This window comes from Etheostoma spectabile, chromosome 4 (genome assembly GCF_008692095.1).
Source record: "Etheostoma spectabile isolate EspeVRDwgs_2016 chromosome 4, UIUC_Espe_1.0, whole genome shotgun sequence".
Classification (NCBI taxonomy): Eukaryota; Metazoa; Chordata; class Actinopteri; order Perciformes; family Percidae; genus Etheostoma; species Etheostoma spectabile.
In genome coordinates this window covers 3,495,883-3,514,807 of record NC_045736.1, presented here as the reverse complement: position 1 = coordinate 3,514,807, position 18,925 = coordinate 3,495,883, and the positions used below count along the sequence as shown (strand labels likewise).

The 18,925-nt window shown below is 40.1% G+C and overlaps 1 protein-coding gene across 4 annotated transcripts in view; it reads left to right on the top strand.

Annotated features, from left to right (window-relative positions):
* Positions 1–18,925, top strand: part of adarb1b (adenosine deaminase RNA specific B1b) — a 134,205-nt gene that overhangs the window by 24,681 nt on the left and 90,599 nt on the right. The window contains exon 1 of one of the 4 annotated variants that reach the window (XM_032512936.1): positions 16,940–16,950. The exons of 2 other annotated variants lie outside the window; for them this stretch is intronic. The gene's annotated coding sequence lies outside the window, so the exon portion shown is untranslated. Of the gene's footprint in view, positions 1–16,939; positions 16,951–18,925 lie in introns of those variants that run through there. One more of the 4 variants, XM_032512937.1, reaches the window with a different exon arrangement.

Genomic DNA, 18,925 nt, shown 5'->3' with positions numbered 1-18,925 from the left:
TTCACAAAGAAAATTGGTGTCCTTATAGGTTGGATTTTCCAAACATTTTGAATTAAGGCATTAGGATCAATTTCCAAAAGATGTTTTTTTATTCCTTTTTACTCAACTTTAGCATGGGTGTGTAAACTTATTCTAGCCTCTGTACATACACAACTTCCCAAATGAAGCAAAAGTTTGGATATGCCGCCCAGAAAATGTTATGTGGGGAAGCAGTTATTATATACGTTACACAGTTTCTTTATACCCAAACTGTCTAGGAGATGCCAGCTGAGGAAGAAGTCCCCTGTCAAGGTTAAAGAAAAGCTTTTGATCCAGGTTTCAGTTGTAGAAGGATGATAGCTTGCAAAAACAGACAACCCCTCACCAACATCTTAATTGAATAACATAACAACCTATCCTTTTCTTTTAGTCCCTCCTTTTTTTAATACTGATTGTAGATCAAGACAGAGGATACATGAATCACCTGCTACTTGAAAACAAGCTTGCAAGGGTGACTTCACTGATGTTTTTTTCAAGCGGAACAGACCATGCGCATACACCAAAGCACAGACCAATTAGCGGCCAGGACCTTTTTAGAGCACATGACGCAGGAGGCATGAAGTCAAGGTGACACTACATAAAAATGTTTTATTATTGGGTCAGCCAACCAATTGCCACTCTGGCTCAGCTAATCCCATTCTCTGCATGTGGCTGTTACCACAGCCAGAAGACAAATTAGTTTTGAAAGAAGCTGGAGGCAGCAAAAAAAAAAAACACAGCTGGATAAACTACTTCAACATGGAGGTTTGTTCAGGACACCCCCCCCCCCCCCCCCCCGTCTGTTGCTAGCAATTATGACAGTGATTAGTGATGATTCTCTCCGACCAATCAGCAGTCTGCAGGTTTTCACGTCACCTTTTGGTATCGCCTCAGCTCGCTTGGAAGCTCGACTGAGGTAGTACTAAAAAAAGGACCTGTCAGCAGGTACCAGGGACTCTTTTTTTGTAATGGAAAACCAAAAAAGGAGAATAGAAGGCGAGTCGAGCAGTGGAAAAACGCCATTAGGTAAATGAATTAAAAATAACACCAGACAAACCTCAGCACCACAAAGGAAGCAGACAGACAAGTATCTGTAACTTCATAGGCCATAGGTACCAGATCAGCGGGGGTTTCGCAATTTCAATTATGTTTTATATACTGTATGTACTAACTTACAAAGTCAGGTATATTTTCCGTGTGTTTGACTAAAACCATTGAAACCCACTGATTATTTTCAACTGTACAAGTGGCAGCCACTTGCCTTTTGAAGTCTAGAAAAAAGGGGACTTGGTTTGTGTCATTGAGTATCAAGTGTTGTTGCTGCAGCAGGAGCATCTCTCAGGGCTGTAAGAACTGCAAATTATGGTTCTGGCTACAAGTAAATCAGAGCTGGCTGCGGTCCTTAGAGGCAGCATGAGGCAAACGCCCACTTGAGATGTTTCCAAACACTGGTCTGGACTAACTGCCACTCAGTAGAGAGTCAGCTTTGATGACTGTCTATTACTGATAGGGTTTAGGTTCTGATTTGTCTCGCATTGACAGACCTACCTCCACAGAGCTGCGGAGTAAGGTCTGGTTCATCCAAACATACATTGCAGGATAGGAGACACACAAGTTGATTTCACGTTATATCAATCATTGCCAAAATTCAGTACCTGAGAGCGCGATCTTCCTCTCTGTATGATTCCTAGAGAGCGGGGCTCCGCTCCGACATGTACACACGCTCAGAGGTGCGGTGCAGAAGGAGCGAAAGTTATGACACAAGTCCATATACGGGTTGTTTTCATGGATGGGTTTGTCCCGCTTCTCGTCATCACCAGTAGGTTCACAACCCGTTTCTCTCCACTGACCACTTACAAGCAAAGAAAACAGTCTCTGCCCTGCTACAACCGTGATGGCTGCAGCTGATGGGACAAATGCGTCATGCGGGTCTGGCTGCTCCCTGAATTATAAAACCGACCATAATGGCGGCTCGTTCGGAATACCATCTCGTATTTCATGAAAATAGTTCACCAAAATGTGTTTCTGAAAACATTTTAGCTGAATGTCTGTAAGGTTTTGAGAGGTGGCGAGCCTCTTTTGAGGCGACTCGACCACTGTCTTCTCCAAAGTCCCCGCGACACTACCAGAATGCATTGCACGGCTGTTCCCATAGAAATGAATGGGAAGCATGGAAATGACGCTGACAATGAGCACATGCTATTATATCTCCAGTGCAGGTCACAGTGAGACACGGCAATGCCGGTAATGAGGGAACAAGATTGGTTACTTCACGCAGACAGCATTTACTGAAATATGATATAACTACCAGACCACCATGCAGGTTATGTTTAACTTCCGAGACAGACAGGCACTGATGACTGACTGACAGGCACAAGACAAAAGCTTCTTTATGCCCTGATGACAGACTTACAGGCTGAGGCTGTACAAGCAGAGCAAGCCAACTTTATTTCTATAGCACCTTTACGCAACAAGTCAATTTAAAGTGCTTTACATAAAAACATTAAAGAGCAATTCAAATCGGTCATGAAAATAAAACCGGCTAAAATAGGATAAGATGCAAAGACAAGAACAAAAGTTACAGTGCAGTGTAAGAAATTCATTCAATTCAATTTTTCTTTTATTAATAGGTTGTAGGCAAAGGTTTGTTGTTGATCCCGACTAAGTTCTGATTAGCTCCAATGCTCACACATCTCCTAACGAACCGTTTATCTTTTCTTATGTTAGCAAAGACCAATGTTAAAAGGTAATGGCAGAGGCTTTTCTTTTACAGCCAACGCTGACCGTTGCTTTTGCCGTTTTAATCCGAGTTGTAGTTATTCAAAACTTTATTTACTTTAAAATGATGAAAGGTAAACTTAATGAGGTTCATTAAATGATTCAAAAGGATTCAGATTTGATAGAATGGATTTAATACTGGATTCAGATTTGATAGAATGCTAACAAATCCCAATCCTAATTGTTAATAAGGCAGAGAAGAGAGGGAACATGTGGCACCCTCCCCTATCCTGCTCCCATTGTGTGTTGCAAAGGTCATTTTTCGTAATAGTCTGATTTCTTGTTTAGTGGTAGTTACAAAGCCTGACAGTAAAGTGAAGGCCATAGATAGTTCTATTGTCGTCCGAGTCAAACCCACGCGAAGGATCCATGAATTAAAAGGAATATATTCTTCTCATTAGCCCATGCAATGTAGACGTCAAACCGACCCAAACTCTCAGAATTAGGAACTTGATCTGCAGTGGATACCGTCCTGTTTACTGCCTACAGTTCCCTGCATGCTTGGCTGTCTGGAGCTGGCTGGGCTCACAGCGGGTAATCCATTCAGAATTTTTGAATTAATCTGTAGCTGATATCCAGCTCATCCACTGCTCACGTAGAGAGTCAAGTCCCTCAAAGACAGTGTCTCGTTCACTGCCAACTGCACGTACTGTTTTTTTTTTTATTTAGAATTTTTAAATCCACATGAACCACCCTTCGTTTCGGCAAAATTATCTTCGCTTCACCTGTTCAACTGACTTCAGCCATCAAGGTTAGATAACACACTTGACTGTCCTGCAGTTACAGGCATGGACTAACCACAGACCATTGTCTTGTTCATGGACTCACAGCAGTGCAACGCTGAATGAATGTAGGGGAAACACAATAGATACTGTATATTATAAAATTTTGGCATGGTGCAGTCAGCTTGTCGGGAACCACTGCTTAATTAATAAGTACTGGCTTTGACCACCAGCAGGTTGGGAAATAAACTTTTTGCCACAGTGGCTGGTGCATGCCCATTTTTACCAGCCACTTATATTTTTTACCAGCCACTTTTTCTGGAATTCAAATTTTAAAAAAAGAGTGAACTAGCACATTTTGAATTGCTTCAGTACATTATTTTGTATTGTTAATACATATTGTATTAATATAAGCAAATAAAAAGTGATTAAAATAAAATAAAAATGTGCCTTTATTGCCACACTCTGCTCCTGGGGTCCCATCTTTGCCAGCTGCATGGCAGTGCACTTCATATAAGTCTTGAATGACTCGTGGTCTTTTATTGACTCTAGTTTAAGGTTAGTTGTTTCTCTAACCAACAAATTGTTTTCATTTTCTGAAGACGAGTAGGTTCAACGTAAGTCCAGTGCGTGTTACTGGTCGTCTGTAAGGTAGGCTGTAGGGTTGTGCCGATGGACGATATCATCTCATTGTCCGTCGTGATGGTTGACTGGCATCACGATGGAGAGCCACCATCGTCATGCCATCCCCCCCCAGGCACACGCTAAGCCTAGTGGACGGGAAATTGACAACTGCGTCAGAATTAAACTAGCAAAGACACTTTGCGCTGTGCTGTTCCCCTTTAGTGGAAGCTATTCCCCCCCCCCATACGTGCAACCTATTTGTAATGATACAGTCTCTCTCTTTCTCTCTCTCTCTCGGTCCCACCCTCCCTCTCTCTCTTTCTCTCTCCCTGTCACCAGCTAATTATTCCCTCGTTTTCCCTTTGCCACAAAGCGCCACTTGTTCAAAAAGTACTTTTTTTTTTTTTTACTTTACTTTTTTTTTATTTAACTTTACTTTTTTTTTTACTACTTTAACAGTTGCTACTGCGGACTCCTCTGCAGGCCTCCTAACACCGCGGATATGTTGCCACATTTTTTTAAACCGATGTCAAGGACTACCGCTGAAAACCCCTCCACCCGCCACTGTGGCTGGTGTACAAGGCAAAGTCACCCGCCATTGGCTGGTGATGGGTGCTAATAACCCTGACCACCTTTCTCTGTGCTCTGCAGGGTGCAACAAAATTGCCCATGCCATTCTGCTCAGAAGTCGACTCTACCCTCCATAATCCATAAATCCGATTTAAATTAACAGGAGCGAGGTAGAGCATTTCAGCATCTTTTACCACCTGCACCGTCCAGTCTTTGGGTCTGTAAAAATAGCTAGGTCGGGTAAAACAAAGGCATATTGTCCCAAAAGAAAACTAATGCTTGTTGTTCCTGCGACTGTGTGATATTTCGGTATGCGCTGGTGGAAAATTAATTTGGATCTAAGTGCTCATTAGTTCCCAGCTTTAGTTTTTTTCTGCTGGGGTTTCTGTTAGAGCGTACTGTTTCTCACAGAATGATTAATGTTGGGTTGTACAGGAGAGATGGATTCACAGCAGAGTAAATCAGGATTAATAAAGTAGAGGTGAATGACATGTATAAGAGCTTTTTTTCCCAGCGTGCCTGCAGAGTTGTAAAGCTTCAAAAAGTACAGTGTCGACAAAGTTGGTGAGTTTGAAACATCCTAGTTCTGTTGGAAGCAGAGCAGCCTTTTAGGGCTGTTGACAGGATGTTTTTTTCTCCCTCAGCCCCGTGTGAATTACTTGTTGGGAGTAATAGAGCTTACTCAGTAGTATTGGTATTTGGATGATAAAAGTCCCATCCACACAGACACATTGTTTCTTTCACTTTGCATGTAAAGAGCACCATTTCCCGTTATTGAATTTCCATCATTTGTTCACTGAGTCTTAATTCTGTGCACTATGGAGTTTTGTGAAGTTTAATGGAAACATTACATTTGACAATGACCTGTTGGAAGTGAAGATATACAGCCATAAATGGAAAGGTAAACAGTAAAGGTAAACATCACAAAAATAAAAAGAAATGAAGAAAACAAAAAATCTCATCAAGTAATTGTGATGTCATGCAGCTCATGGAAGGCTGTAATCAGCCTTCCTGTAAGTGTTCCACGAGCTGGGGAATTTATTTCTCAAATAAATCCTAAACTATGCATTATTTTACCTGTACACGTTTCAAAGAAACTAATAAATGGAGAAACCAGCAGCCGAACTGCGTTACTCTTTACATTCTTTGCACGTTATGTTAATTTTGCACTTAAGTTTTCAATAAAATAAGAAAAGCACTTTTCATTTTTCAAGTATTTAAAAAATAGGTTTTTATAATGTGCTCATTTCATCTATTCAGTTACCCAACAAACATGCTATGTCGTTCTATATATCGTTATCAAGGAAAGAAATGACCTATATTGTTGTGGAATATTTTGGCCTTATCGCCCAGGCCTATTTAAGGGATAACACTGGTGCTGCCTGGCAAGCCTAAACACACCCTTCTCCCACCCATAAATCAGACTTAACAGGAGGCACTCATCAATTTTGGTGTTGACTCATTGTACAATCTTGTAGAAGTACGCTCATCACCCTCGAGGGCTTTGCTGTCGGTTCGACGATGACATGCTGTAAATCAAAGACATGCATCCGACAGTCAGTTCAACTGAAGTTTCAGCTGCAATCCAACAGAAGCCATTTGTCCGCCGTTTGACCCTGTCTTCATTGCTCAACTTGAACCCACTAAAGAGTTAGAGTGACCTTTTAACAAGAAGGATGACTCCTCCATATAGATCTCAACCTGCGCCTCTGGCAGGTCCCACTCATCTTGATCTTCCCATCTCTTTCTTGGGTCCCCCTTTGAATAGTTCCCCATCGTGACCATGCAAGGACAGACCTTGCTCCTCCATACCACGGCCACAGATTTGTAACAAGATCTTTTTTTTTTTTTTTACCCAATGAATTGTGATGAAACTTTAGTGCCAACATTTTTAACTGAATTTCCTCTAAGATGCATTGTCATCCACATTTTTTTCTCAAGGGTGGTATTTTTTAAATTTACTCTGAACATTTAAATTGAGAAGACATTTTTCCTGCCTAATGCTCCTGCATCTGCTGCCTGTGCCTTGTAAATGAGGATGGGCATCTGTTCATGGGACGGGAGTGGATGTTAGAGTAAAGCTCAGGAAAGATTTGTGACCATGACATGTAACGGATGATTCAGTTAAAGTATATCCTGCAGGTATATTACAAACAGCTCAAAACCAACGGTTTTAATAACAGTACTAAAACACGTAAGCACATGCAAAAAAGTATACCTATTCTCATTATTCTGTGTCCAAACCACCTTTTTGTGGAAAGTTTACATCAGGATATAGGAAGCTTGACTCATAATTGTGCATTGAAGGGAGGACAACACTCACATAGTCACATAGACCCCCGAGGACAAGCTAGAGAAAGTTCCAACGGAAAAGGTCACGTTGGCTGCCCTGCTTCTGTACGGGCCTGACAAACTGACAAGGATGAACTGCCGCTGAAGTGCTCATTTTTCGTGGAAACCGTGGAAAGCCAAATGAGTGTGTCACTTGCAATCTGTCGTCCGTGCGTATGAATGCATCACGAATGAGGCCCATTGATTTATTCCTATATTAATTAGATATTGAAATGTTGGCAGTTCAATAAAAATTGATTCCCCCCCCCCCCCCCCCCCCCCCCCACACACAAAAAATCAATGCAGCCGAGTTCTTTGTCTGCACTTTAGACCTTTGGCGTGTCGTCCTTCCGTTGGTTTTCCTGACCTCGGACACTCTTCGCTGTATTGGGGAAAAGACCACTGAGGATGAAATGTTTGTCTCGACGATGCAGGTTGAGGTTCGACTCGTCTGACCACATCTCATATCCGTTATAGTATTAATTTTCCTTCCACTTGTTTGTAGTCTGTGGGCAGCTAACAGGAGCACAGACAGTGACAACTTTTATGATTTATGAGGCCACCGTTTGATCACTCCATGGCAGAGATAAATGGGATTGTGGTTAGTGAGCCAGAGAGCTGGGTCCTGTGTGTGTGTGTGTGTGTGTGTTTCTATGTGTGTATCTATCTGCACTTCTGTACAATTGCACCCCCCCCCGCTCCTGCAGTCAAACATGACCCTTTCAGCAAAGCCATCATAAACTCCAAGACAAAAGCTTTTGATTGATAGATTAGTGACGGTTAGATGTCCTGTGTCATCAGTGAGCTGGCCGTTGCTCGATGATTGATTATTGGTATGCCAGTAAATCGGAGAGGAGTGGCAGAGAAGCTCTCATCGTGACACTGCTGTAAGTTTTGTGTCCTTGAGGCAACTTTCAGGGAAAACCCAGTTGGTTCTGTGTTGTTTCATATTGAAAACAAACAATAACGGGTGGCAGTAGCTCAGTCTGTTGGGAGCTGGTTTGGGAACCGGAGTGTTGCTGGTTCAAGTCCTAGTTCAATAGTGTTGATTGGTAGCTGGAGAGATGCCTCTTCACCTCCTGGGCATCATTATAATGCTTCAATAAAAGCCACGTGAGAACATTGACTTTGCTCATTGGTGAGATGTGTCTGAGGTGGGAGTGAGTGAGAGGTCCTATCTGCATGCAGAGCTGCTACTAATGATTATTTTAATACAGTAGTTGATTTATCTGTTGATTTGTTTTCTTGATTAATCCATTAGTTGCTTGGTCTATAAAATGTCAGAAAATTGTCCAAAGCTCAAAGATATTCAGTTTACTGTCACAGACAAGTAAATAAACTAGAAAATATTTACATTGAAGAAGCTGGAATCAGATCATGTTTTTCACCTTTTTTTTAATGAAAATTAGCAGGAATAAGCAGAATTAATAACTGTTGACTGACTGCCTATTTGCAATGGACATACAGAGATAATGGGATCCACAGAAAGTGCTAATCACACTTTAAAAACCTCTGATCTGTACAGCTGCAGCTATAAAGGTCTGCCCCCGACTCGTGTACCAGTACTGTGTTCAGATTTGCCCAAACTAATCGTACCGAGGGGGAAATCACACCAGAGTACAACTTGACAATGCATGTTTTACACAATCCTACAACTGTTTAAGTTCTCGTCCAATGTAAGAGCATGTGCAGGAAAGACTCATACACTTTCTGCTGGGAAATAAATAGCTTGTCAGGCAAGAAAAAAAAAAAGACGCAAAAGGGTTGATTCAGCAATCGCAAATCATCGCCTTGGCTGCACTATTTTATTCCACCACATTTTTTTATTCAACGGGGTATTTAAAGTTGTGGCATAATGATGTCAATAAGCCCAGCGGCAGTTTACCTAATTTGTAAGACCTAATGCAGGACAGAAGAAAACAGATCTTTATTGTCAACAATGAAACACTATATATATATATATATATATATATATATATATATATATATATATATATATATATATATATATATATATATATATATATATATATATATATATATATATAATTATTCTGAGGGTCTTTTAAAGTTATTAGATGCTGTTAGCTAAACAAACATTAGCTTCCTTTATTCAGTGGTGCACGGTGGTTTGTGGGATGAGTAGTTCCTTCGCTCGATAATGAAAATATGTTTTTTCACTCAAAATGATATGTTGAATGCTCATGAGTCACATGGTAGCTGGTTAGCCTTAGGCATGGTCTACAACTCTTTATATACAGATTTTTCCAGACCTCAATGTTACAAATGAATGGGAAATTTACCTCCGGAACCCAAGGTTTTGGAGGAGGTGCGGGACTGTTGAGCTCAATTGCCGGTGCAACAAAGAGAGGAGAGCTGCGAGATGAGTTTTTTTTTTTTACATTCCACCCACTGCAGCTTTAACTATTCCACTGGTAATGGCTCAGCAAGAACAATAGAAAGCCATGTATATCTTCATTTGAATTGTCCTCTGAGAAACCCATTTACCCAGACCTTAGCCTATAGACTTGGCTCATGATTCCCTGCAGCATAATCCAACAGCTACAGTTTATCGATACTGTCAACGGCCATGTTAAACATGTCCTTTCATGCCGAGATGTTGCTTTGAGGTGCAAATTAAAATTCTACATGTGAGTGGCTCCTGGCTGCGGGTGTACAGGGCATTTCACTAATTGATATTAATTGATTTAATTCTGTTTGTGTTTTACACTCAAGGCACTACACATTGTCGGATAGTAATTCTGATTGAATGGCTGTCCCCAAGGCACAAGCCCACAGCTGGGGAACATGTCTCGGTTATGGTTGCTGGAAATAAATGACAAGTAGCGCTTGGCGTTGCAGTGGTGCGTTTGTCCTCTGAGGGCTCAGTCACTTGCTGTTTCACTTGCTTCTTTCGTGTTACAACTTTCAACTTCCTCTTCCAGTAGTTGGTTACAGTATATTGTTACAGTATATTGTAGTTAACAGTTATGTTATTTAAGGACTGGAACTAAATTATGTTCCTTTGTTTTGACACATTATCTTAATGATTAATGTTAATGTTTTTAATTAAACCCATGGGAACTGATTATTTTCTACCACTCTGTCCTGGCATTTTTACAATTATACCAGTTGGCCCAAGGGTGTTCTCCACTGTTTGTCCATGTGTCACAAGTGATCTTTTAGACATGGCTGGCTGGATTTTAAAAGCACTTAGAGGAATGATGCATTTTAACGTTGCATATCACGAAATTACAGCCTGGCCTGTGGCCATATTAGGAAAAGGCTTTGCAACATTCTTGTACCATGTGCATGTTCTTTTCTAACTCTCTTCATATAATAATGAACTTTTAGTGCATAGTGCCACACATAAGAATATTCTACCTGCTCCTCTTACAAATCTTATTGACACTGGAAAAAGGGGTTGCTTCATTCTCTGCTGGTCTTGCAACTACTTGTTATGGGCCTGCTTTACTTATATTTAATGCTGCTCACCCTTTTACCAAACCAAAGAGTATGGCAATTCTAGGCAAGTTGTAGGGCTGGGCGATGTGGAGAAAATTAAGTATCTCAATATTTTTTACCCAATACCTTGATATTGATACTGCAACGGTGCCGTACTGTTTTGTACACTATTGGTGTTATCACTAAAGATTTACAAATAGAGATTGTGGGTAAATGCAAATAATAAAACAGTCACAGCAGTCTGGTAAGTTCAGAAAGTGACATCACTTTACTGTACTGCAGCCTTTAAAACCAGGAAAAGACAACACTAATGCCATATTACGATATCCAAAACCTAAGTTGATATCTATTCTCATATCACGATAACGATATAATATCGTTGTATAGCCCGGCTCTAGTGAGACGTTTTTATAATTTTCAGAGGCCGAATTACCTAGTTTTGTCAGATCACAGGCAGCTATGCAGCTTTTCTTAGAGTCAGTAACAGACATGAAGCTGGCAATATGATGCAAATTGAGAGCTTGACTGTCTCCGTTCAGTTGACTCGAATCATTTCTGTTTACTTTTTTTGAGTTTCAGAAACAGCCACCAATCTTACTCGGAGTTCAGTTCGACCTCATGGCAGGGGATGAAAATGAGTGCACATATGCTAGATCAACCACAACGATGACAACAAACAAAAATGTGGCTGCGACGGAAACACTAAATGCTCACGACTCAGGCAGAAGGGGCTTTGTTTAACAGATTTCTGAGTCCAGACACTCAAGATTGAAAAAATTGAGGTAAATAATCTAAAAATAAATGCTACCAGGGTGATGGCAGGAGGTACCTGTTTGTCTGTGCACATAGAACATAGCTGCAAAATCCCTGCTAAACAGAATATTAGTAGAACTTTGTGAGACATAATTACTTTTTTTCTTTAATAAAAAAGCATTACTTAAAAATTGTAAGCTCCCTCCCTATACTCTTAAATAAGGTGCCTTCATATTTCTATTGTCATTTTGCCATTTAATTGTGTACTGCATTGATGAGCATGCCGCTTATGCATCCAAAGTAAGAAGTCATTTGACCTGATCCAGCCAGGCTTGGCGGTTCCAAGAGGGGTGGAAGGATACCGATTGGTTTGAGAAATGGGTGACATTTCCCTTTCAAGCTATTGACTCATCAACACTCATTGCTGAATCACTACTATTACAATGTTTCCCATTCATGAGTAGCAAAATATAGCTGGGTAGAGCACTGCACACAGTTACACAATTGTAATTCAACACCGCATTGGACTGGATGTATAAAATCATCCCTTAGTAGCTGGTGACTCTGATATCATGCAGCAAATTATACTGTTAAAAAATACACACACACACACACGCGCATCCACGCACGCAGACACGCACAGGGGCAAACACTTATGCACAGTGAACAAAGACAGCTTTCACTGCTATGGGAATGCGTAGCATTGGCTGAATGGTTGAGTGCGTCCTCTGTTTCTGTGAGGTCGGTAGCCCAGGGAAGATTAAGAGGAAGCAAATCAAATGAATAAGAAAGGAAGAAAGAAAGAGGAGACTGAAGGGTAGAAAAAGCTGATGGCTCAGGAAAACCTGCTGCATTACACTTGCTTTAAGGGAATTATCTCAGTGAGAATTCTGCAGAGTCTGAGAGTGGACATGAGGACAAAAACATAAAATCTCTCCAGGTTTCAATCTGTCCTTCATCCATATGACCAGCTCCACCTATTTGTAGTTGATACTCATGCTTCCTGTGTTTGCTTCTATTCCACCACCCTCTTGACCCGTAGTGCGCATTCACATTTATTTTTGTATGTGTTTCTGTATTATTCATTACTAGCCATGGACTCGCCTTTAGCATGCCTTATGGGCGGCATACATGCACAATTTATATTCTTACCCTCTTATGTGCAAAACACTGAGTGATTTTCTATTCTTGACACATTTTGGGATGATATTCCTATAGCTGCCAGTTGTGAAATCACGGTAAAGCTGATAATAATGACAAAAGGTCTGTTGTTGTTTGGGTGCGAGACCCTAGTCAAAGGAATCTGTGTCATAACTAGTGGCCAGTGCAGTTGGCAAGGATATTAAGGGTGGGGCTGGGTTGTAAATGGAAGCTGTAAATAGTCTCCCAAACATGATGCGTCACCACAGCCAGGCCACATCACAGCTCCCTGCTCCTTCTTCCTTACTGGTTTCCATATGTTCCGTTGGCATCATGCGCTATGCTGCCACACAGCTCCCAGTTTTGCATTTAGATCAAAACAAGTTCCCTTTCAATGCCTGGAACTGATCTGAAGAAAATGTTTCATAATCACAATCATTAGACATTTGATTTGCCACAGTCATTTTTTTAACAACATGTAGAACCCATTTTTCAGCCATGCTAGCAGCGCTAGAGAAAGCAACTTTGGTCTCAGCCAGTTGCTTGGTTGGTCCTCCACTTTCATCCAAACCAAAATACAGTGGCTAGAAGAAGTTTACACACCCAGACTGAAGTTCATTAAAAAGTGGAATAAAAAAACATCTTTTGGAATTTGATCTTAATGCCTTTGGAATTTGGAAAATCCAACTTTTAAAGGACACCAATTTTCTTTGTGAATGAGTAAGGTATTATAAATAAATAAATGTTGTTACTTAAAATACAGGGGGCATAAGTATACATACCCCTATGTTAAATTCCCATAGAGGCAGGCACATTTTTATTTTTAAAAGCCAGTTATGTCGTGGATCAAGGATGTTGTGCATCCTGACAAAGTTCCCTTGGCCTTTGGAATTAAAATAACCCCACATTATCACATACCCTTCACCATACCTGGAGATTGGCATGCGTGATAAATGTGTAAGTCCTAGAGGTGGCTCAGGTCATGTTTACTACAGTAGATGTTCTCGGACCTTCATACTGTATGAGCACATAAATCAGTATTCCAATTGACAGATTCTACACATATTTGTTATTTTGAAATGACATACACTTCTGCAAAATATGATATACTGTATAGCAGGGGTCTTCAACGTTTTTCAGGCCAAGGACCCCCAAACTGATGCGGATGGAGCGGGGACCCCCTAATTATATATATTGTATAAAATTGTGTTATATCAAACTGGTCCTATAGTGCCATGTGTGCATTGAGGACTGAAAGACATCTTCTTCCTCCATTTATCTGTTTACTACAGTGTGTTGAATTCATGTTAATGTGTATTTAAAGACCTTTCAATTAGTGGAAAAAATTGCAGGGGGGGGGGGGGAATATAAAAAAAAAGTCTAATCAACCAAAACTTTCGCGACCCCCATGCAGTACCTCCGCGGACCCCCTAGGGGTCACGGACCCCCTGTTGAAGACCCCTGCTGTATAGGAAAAAAAGAAGTCCAGGTGACGAAAGAGAGGGGTAAAGAAAATGTGCCGTAATTAGCTTTACAGCTCGAATGTATTATGCAAGCATTATTTCTGTACTGCACAGAACCCTGCCGCCTCACTGCTCGCGGTATACCTCTCCTCTTTGTCCGTCTTGACCCTGTCTCCGCTCTGTAAATTATATCTTTTTGACTTTCTTCTAAAGTTAGCTCACCTGTTCGACACCCGGCAATTATGTTCTAGGTAGCTCTAGGTACTCAGTACACCGCTGTCAGACAGCATTATGAATTTAGTTGGATGGCTTGTCGCAGTGAAATGAGTATTGTATAGTATGGAGGGTTGTGTCAGCTGGAAAAAAACTGATGACCATGAATAAAATGTGTCCAAATACAAGACATTCTAAAGGGATTTTAGCCCTTCCACCAGTTGACGTGTTTGTAGACTTCTTTGTAACCTTGTTTTAATAGGGCTGCATTATATTAGCAAAACATCTAATTGCGATTATTTTGACTGATATTGCAAAAACGGTATGATTCAAGATATTGGAGGGAATAGTCATTTTTGTATCATTTTATGTTTCATCATATCATTTTTTTGTATTATAATCATTGTTTGTGTTTAGAGTATGTACTGTCTATAGTAGTGTGTGTGTATACATTGTTTGGTTGTTCTGTATATGTAAGCACATTGTGAGCAACAATGTTCCAAAGAGAAATTCCTCGTATGTGTCCTCATACTTATCAAATAAAGCTGGTTCTGATTCTGATTCATTATTCTCATTTTCATTGAAACATATTCAAATGTAAAAGAAAATAATTATAGTGTGATTTTTGCCAGGTAATGCTTTTTTCTTCAGTCTGTATGATGTGTATATATATATATATATATATATATAAGATAAGATTAATACATAAGATTTGTTGGCTGGGACGTCTCTGCAGCACCCCAATACTTCATTCAGAATGGTTTGACATATATTTTGCCTTTGACAAATATTGCGCCCCATATATACAGTACATATCTAAATATGTACATATCTAATAATTTAGATATGTAAATCTAAAAATATGTTTTTGACCTACAGACTAACAGAAGTGCCCATTATCTTTTGCATTCTTGGTTTTGTTGAATATAATGTTAACGTTTGCTCCAACACACTAATCCATTGAGCCCATATTTGAATCGGACTGGTCTGTTTTATATTTGAATTAGACCTCATTTGTCTGTGTTTACATGTGGTATGTGCAGGAAGAGCGAGTGCTAAGCCCTCCAGGCCACAGAGGATGTTGACTAACTGAACCCATCTGTTGTATTTGCCAAGTGTATACCATGCTAATCAGAAAGTAGTTCACTTTGAGTCAGAACAATTTTCAATATTTAAATTTCAAAGTGGAAAGCACAAGTTCCATGCTTTGGTTTTTTACCTCCATCTTTGTCATACTGTAGACTAGTATTGTTTGTAGCCATGGCAGCAGCTGGGCTCTAGGGATGGGATTGTCAGCGGTTTGGTGCACCACTTTGGGCCTGACTGAAATATCTGTTAAATGGATTGCCATGAAAGATTCTTACACAAATTCGTTAACTTTTTTCCTCTAGCTCTAGCACCATCATCAGGTCACAATTGTATTCCAAATACGTTATGTGTACGACCCTATGTCTGCAAAACATTCCCATCTGTACTTCGAGCTGAGTGATAATTGGCTAATGTTAGCATGTTAACATGCTCAACTAAGAGTGTGGCCATGGTAACCATTAAACCTGCTAAACATCAGAATGTTAGCATTGTTATTGCGAGCGTGTTAGCATGATGTCGTTAGCATTGAGCTTAAAGCACTGCATAGCTGAAGTAGAGTAGTAGTAGCCTCTTAGAGCAAGCGTGGCTGTGGACTGTTCGGAGTTCAATTGATAAAGAGGATTTGTTTTGTCACCATCACATGATTGACAGCAGCACCACCTACTCTAAAACAAAAATAAACTTATTCTACTAATTGTGTAATAATAAATAACATGACATAAATCACCACTTTTACGCCAAACCGTTTTTATAACTGTTGCCTAGTCTATCATGCAGTATATATTTTTAAAAAGTTAATTGCCTGGGCTCAAAGCAAAATATGGGTCTTATGCATGACCTTAACAGTTATACACAAGTGAACACGGATGCACGAACACTTTTGCCCAAGGTTACAATGTGGGCTCACAATGTATGTGATGAAGTCAGTCAACCAAGAGTGACCTCCTTTAATGCAGCCGCTCTGTTTATTCCCCTTCTAATGAATGGTTGTGACTCATAATCTATACTGTGTACCAAAACCGGATGGTTAATCAGGTGTGTTTTGTGCCTTGGCGTTTGTGTGTACAGTATATGTAGTCCGTGTCAGACTAAGAAAATGCAAAGTGGGTCTCAGACACAGTTTCTCTTGATGTGGTGACAATTATTTATCAAAGTCTCCGCAACATTTAGCCTTTTGTAGTAATGTCAAGAGTTGCTCTTTAATATCGAGGTGTACAACAAGGTGCAATGGACAGTTGTGCTTTCAAGGAAAATACTGTGGAGTTATTATTGTTGTGACAATACTTTAATAGTGCTATGACAACAGTAGCTGTTATACCAAAGATTAGAAAATGCAAGAGGTGTTTGGTCAAACGAGCTAGTTGGGATGATATTAACTGGTGTCAAAACCTCAAAACTACTGAAGTTTAAAAATAAAAGTAATGTAAGGAAAACACATTTTTTTTACAAATTTGACAGCAAGTTTTGGAAACGATTAGCTCTAAGCTATGGCTTGGGTATGCAGAACTTGCAGCGCATTCACATGAGTTGTTCCAACCATTTCAAAAATTTCTTCCAGGTACGGCAAAGGATGTAGACGGGTTGGCTGGTCTCCCTGGCTACCAACCTCCTCGCTGGTGCTTGGTTGGGACATTTTGCCTAAGTTCTCTTGAGTCTCTGTCACAGGCATCTTCGTACTAGGCTACATAGGTCTGCTATTTCCTTGCTGGAGTATGTTCTGATTTGTGTCATGTGCAGTTGTGATGGATCGTGTCTGTACACGATCCGTCCTGCCAGCACGATCCGTTCTCTAAATTAAGACTTTACAGTAATAATAAAGACAAGTGTTGAGTGATTGTATTTTAAATGGCCACAAGTAAAGTAGAACTGACGTAACAGCTGTTATATATTTAAATGGTTACTTTAACTTTAACTGTCAATGGAAGTCCATGAAGGAGCCTAAATCCGCATTCATCTGCGCATGCACGAACATAATGCACATGCGCAGAACGGATCGTACCAACAGATCGTGGTATATGTTTATACCTTTCATCCAATCACAATCAAATTCACTCTATCCGGAGGGATATCTGGATATTTTTTATTTATTTATTTATTTTTTTAACGATGACAAACCGGAATGAATGCAGGCCAAACTGAAATAGGAGTAACAAGGGTATTTTTAAAATGTAAAGAGTAGAACGTACACATAATTGCATGAAAATGTAAGGAGAAGAAGTAAAACATCTGCTGTAAAATAATTACTCCAATAACGTATAGATACCCAAAATGTCCATAGTATTTGTATTTTGTTACCTGGCACCTCTGGTCATCAGTAGCTCTGTGGCAAATACAGGAATAGAAAAAAAAATCCTAAAACGTAGTGTAATAGTAGCTAATAGCAGATAACTATTGATACAGTCAATAAACAAACTCGATGGTGTCAGTTACACAGCAACTAACACATATCAAAGGTTTGCTAACACCATCTAATATTAGCCACCGTACGCTACTGGCATAGACTGTAAAAATAATGGCCGTAGAATCGGTGACACTACCCATTAGTTTTGTGGACGTTTTGAAGCTTTGCATTTGGCATCTTGGTTTTGAAACCGGGCGTGATGGGTGTTGATGGGAGGTTGGAGCTGGGGAGAATGAAGCAGCCAAGCCAGTGTTTGTTTTAGGGTTGCAGTGGCGCTGCGCTAAGCTAAATGCTAAAGAGGGAAAGTTGCCGATTTCCGATCGTGGATACGCATTTATTTTTTTTAGATTGTAGAGCGCACTCTGGTGGACAAACTGTGCAACACCAACACTCATAACGTGGTTGACTGTTTTTATTTTATTTTTTAAATAGTCATTTATCAGAATGATTTATTACTTTTTAATTTTTTAATACATTTTATTGCCCATCATTATTGCCGATACCGATAGATCGGGAAACGCCTAATATTGGCCCGTCAATATATTGGCTGTGCTCTAGATCTAATTATCAGGTTGTGGGTAGCCAAACCCTAAAGCGTTTCCTGCTTTATCATCAGTTTTTAAATAAATGGGGCCATCATCTACAAAATAAACATTATGCTGTATCAAAGAAGACTTGAAACTAGCAGTAATATAGAGTGCAGGTTTAAAACACTTCTAATTGGCGCCCCTTTTCAGACCCTTTGTCCATTCGTTTTACAGTCTATGGCCACTGGTCAGGATGAAGAGGCCAGACCCCTAAGTGTATTGCATTGAATTGAAGGGTGAGCTCAATTGCCTTTAAGTTAATAAAACAAAAAAAACCAATACAAATGCCAAACAATAATTATGTGACTAAAAAAGAGACCTTCTTGGTTGTTTTCACTTTCTTCTAAGTCAATAAAATGGTTTATATAATGTTGGCATCATTTGCTATGGTAATACTTTAGACTTTTGGCCCTCCATTTTGTTAACGCTTTCTTTTGGCTTTTAGTCAAGCATCAGCTGAAACCGAATCTTCCGTAGCTCCTTGTGGGGGTTGGGCTGAAACGTGTCTTTTACTGCCTTGTGCACTGGCAAGATGCACCAAGCTGTCAATGGGGGTGTCAAAAGAGTCAAATGTTCTTTTGGAGCAAGCAAGAAAAGAAGATGGGTCAGGAAAAAGAAAGGTGCATGGGTAGACAGTCGCAAAGGAGAAAGAAATAAGATAGGCATTAGGGTGCTAACTGCTTTGGCTACAAAAAAAAGTGTTAAAAACATGCATTAGAGTTTGGAATCCCTCATTTCCGTCATCCTCAGGATGGCTCATTCCTGTAAAAA